Genomic DNA, 4125 nt, shown 5'->3' on the forward strand with positions numbered 1-4125 from the left:
CGCAGATAGCCCTCGTGTAGCTTTGCGCGAAATTCAAAAACAAACAAACAAACTCTCACGGGTAGACTCTTATTTGTAAGTACATAGTCCTTTTACAACAACAGTATAATGATATGTACAAAGTATAGGTGCTCCCCAAACAGAAATTATTTCATTATTTTTATTTTTTGATTAGGAAAAGACACAATCCAAGTCATTTTAGAGCTATATCCATGTTTTCCATATGTTGCTAATTTGAGGATTTTGCTTATTACAAATTCAAATTCATGAACGACTAACTGACAGCTATTTCAGGATATAAAAGAACAGATAAAGAACTGATTGCTATAAAATTAGTGGTAATGTAAACTATATAATTTTTCCATCTCCATCAAAAGTGTTTGACATTTTATTGATAAATGGGATAGCTAGATGGTAATGGGTTATATGGGAACAAGAATAAATTACACTGACTGTGATGCAAAGATCATCCGTCTATAACACCCTTTTCCAATCATCAACAGTCCAGATTTGTACCTTTTAGCAAATTTCAATCTCTTGACAATATCTGGAGATCGAAGTAAAGGTTTTTAAACTTCTACACAACCAAATATTCCATTCTCGTTGAGTCTTCTTGAACCAGATATTTGAAACTTGGACTCATCCGTTCATAACACCCTTTTCCACTCATCAACAGTCCAGATTTGTACTTTTTAGCAATGTACATTTTAGTACAATGATCTATAGGATTGGCTTCTAAAACTCCTTACGGGCCCCTAAACATTCATACTCTGTGGGCCTGGTTTGCTCTCTAAAACAAAAGTAAAGCGTGAGCCTTGAGAGCATATCTAAATTCTGACTTTAGCTAAGTTTCACAAAATGAAAGAGATCGAGCAAAATGAAATAACCTTTTGAAATCATAAAAACAATCAGAGTGTATTTACAAAGGATGGCATCTTTAATTGAGAGAGCTCTTTGTAGATCTCGGGAATCCTATTGAAAAATTTTCAAAGACCGAGAAAACATGGCATTATACAGTACTGTGCAAAAGTGTTGGGACAAAGTCAAAAATTAAAATTCAGGATACTTTCAAAGAACAATAGAAGGTAAATCACAGGTGAAACATCAAAATTTTATTAATCTTCATATTTAGTACAACATAAGCTCAGTGGGTGTGCTTGAGTTCAGCAAACACTTAATATTTTGTGTCCCCCTTTTGCTTTTAGAACTGCAGACAGTCTTTCAGCCATTGTTGCAACATATTTAATCAAAGTATCCTCTGGGATTTTACTCAAAATGTCTCTAATACACTCCCATAAAGTTTCTTTAGAAGTAACTACTGATTTGTCAACATTTTGATCTATCAAATCCCAGATATGCTTGATTGGGATGAGAGTGAGGCTCTGTGGGGGCCATTGCATCATTTGAACGACTCCAGCAGCTTCTTTCTTAGCTAAGTAATTTCTGCATAGGTTGGATGAATGTTTGGGGTAATTATCCTCTTGGTATTAGAATAATTTACCAATAGTACGCAAACCACTGGGTATACAATGACAGATGAGTATATGATGGTCCATTATTCCATCTATTTTACAAATATCTCCTGTAGCCTCAGCAGAAAAACACCTCCAAACCATCACACTGGTTCCCCCATTCTTCATGGTAGGCGCTATGCGTTGAGGTATGAATCTTTCACCTCTCTTCTGCGAGACATACAACCTATGCTTTGAACCAGATATTTAAAACTTGGACTCATCCATCCATAACACCCTTTTCCAATCATCAACAGTACAGATTTGTACTTTTTTAGCAAATTTCAGTCTCTTGACAATATTTGGAGATCGAAATAAAGGTTTTTAAACTGCTACACGACCAAATATTCCATTCTCGTTTAGTTTTCTTGATACTGTAGGTCTGGACACTTTTCTTTCATTTAGTAAATGGTTATTTATCTCATGCTTGAGATCAGTGGCAGTCTTCCTTCTGTCCCAAAGGCTGCATAAACGAAGATACTTAACATCAGTATCATTGAATTTAAGTGTTATGCTTCTTCCTTTCCTATTTTCAAATTTACCTGTCTCGGTCTCACGATCAAGGGTGTACTTGACAGTGTTTGGGGAGAATGTAAAGTCTGCAGCAATTTGTCGGAGAGTCCAACCAGCATCATGTAAAGCTTTTATGCGGACTCTCTGCTCTACTGACAATTCTCTACGTTTTTTGGGCCGTGGCATGACAACAAAACTTTATATATAGTGTTAAACACTGTTTTTTGTCAAGGTTTATTTATGGAGTGCTATTAAATTGATTTATTCTAGTATATACAGGTACCATATGCTAGCTCCTTGCTAGCTTCTTTCTATTTTGTTAAGACACTGCATGGGATATCATGACAGTTATTTCAGAGCCAAAATTTGATCAGTATGTTCATTCAAGTAGAACCTTTATGACATGCCCTTGGTACAAGAATATGGGAATTCTAAAAATGATAAGTAGTCTCACCCTGGCTCATTCAGTTGTCAACAGAAATCAATGAAGCATTTCCATAGTGTTGAAATCTACATTTTGTAACGGCATGGAAGAATTTGCCCCATAGGATGGAAAGAATGACAAGATATTCTCTTGTCCTAACACTTTTGCACAGTACTGTATACACAACAATAATTAAATTTTTCTTAGGATGTGAGCACTGCCCACATGACTTTGGTCATTCTTATTGAAAAATAAGAGGGTTATATTCTCGAAGGGTCACCTGACCTATCAGTTGAAATTTCACTGTCTACTTTCACACAGTATGTACCACTATACAAAACTCTTCCCCACAAGAAGGCAGATGTGACACTTTAGGTGAATAACCCAGATCAATAGGTAACTAAAGCAAAAGGCATTTATGTAATCCCATCACCAATGTTCTGTTTTAAAACACATACACCATCATATGTGAGAACTTCGAAAAATTCTAATTAAATAAGGCTATAGAAAATACTAATTAAATAAATCCATGTATTGGTCAAAAAAATTATGTTACCTTCTCTCTCTCCTGTAAAATACTTACACGTCATTTCATGAACACAGGACCAACAACATAAAACTTTAACAATGATAGAAGCCATTATCATACATATAAACATCAATACGTAATACATTATAAATGTCTTTACCATAGAATAATAAATACAATACAGTATTGACATTACCATAATAGAAAAAATTTGAATTGTATAATAAAATAAACAAAATATATAAAGATAAAATAGAAAAGTGTAAAAATAGCCTTTAAATAAAATTGTGTAATGACCAAAATTACATGATAAAAAAAACCCTTTAATTAACCCTGTCGCCCACAATATCCTTTACTGTACATGACACAAGGTTTCAGTTTCATATATTCAAAATGTTATTAAACTACTTTTTACTTATGTTACACCAATTGGAATAGCATAAAATCTTAGCTAATAATCCATATTTTAATAGTATACAAGTTTAAGTTCTTAATTCTACAAGGCAATATTTAAACAAATCCTGAATTTCCACTACTGTGACCCATGTGACATATTTTCTCTTAGCATGTCATCATCTATATTTTATCCACCACCCCTCAAATAAGTAAGAAATTAAACGTAAATTACTCGAGGTATAATCGTCTTCAATTTTGTTTGGTTACAGAGCGATCCAATAGAAAATCAGTCCCCTCCTGCCGCACCCACTTGTCACATCGTCTCTTTCAGAATTCGCTGATAGTTTTCTCTTACGTTTCATTATATATTACCTATAACCAATAGAAAATCAAGGATTTCATCTATCAAATAACATATTGTATAACGATATGTTCAGAACAGATAAATGTAAATTTCATTCAGAATACGAACATCGTTTCCGTAACGACTAGCTCGGATGAATTTGTAACGGCTCTTGTCGTATAGTTAGAAAGCCAGAAAACTCTTTCCATGTTATTAATCTATATTCTTTGGTGTATCGAGGGCAAGAAAAAAATATTAAGTAAGTACTTTATTTCTCGTTTTTCATATTTATTCTTTATTTATTATTCTAAGAGTAACTAAAATTAAAAATACGGATCTTTTTAAGTTATTTAAGACTAGATTATATAAAATAAGTAATAATAATAATGTTGCGTCAGCGAGATCACTA

This window comes from Limulus polyphemus, unplaced genomic scaffold (genome assembly GCF_000517525.1).
Source record: "Limulus polyphemus unplaced genomic scaffold, Limulus_polyphemus-2.1.2 Scaffold1080, whole genome shotgun sequence".
Lineage (NCBI taxonomy): Eukaryota > Metazoa > Arthropoda > Merostomata > Xiphosura > Limulidae > Limulus > Limulus polyphemus.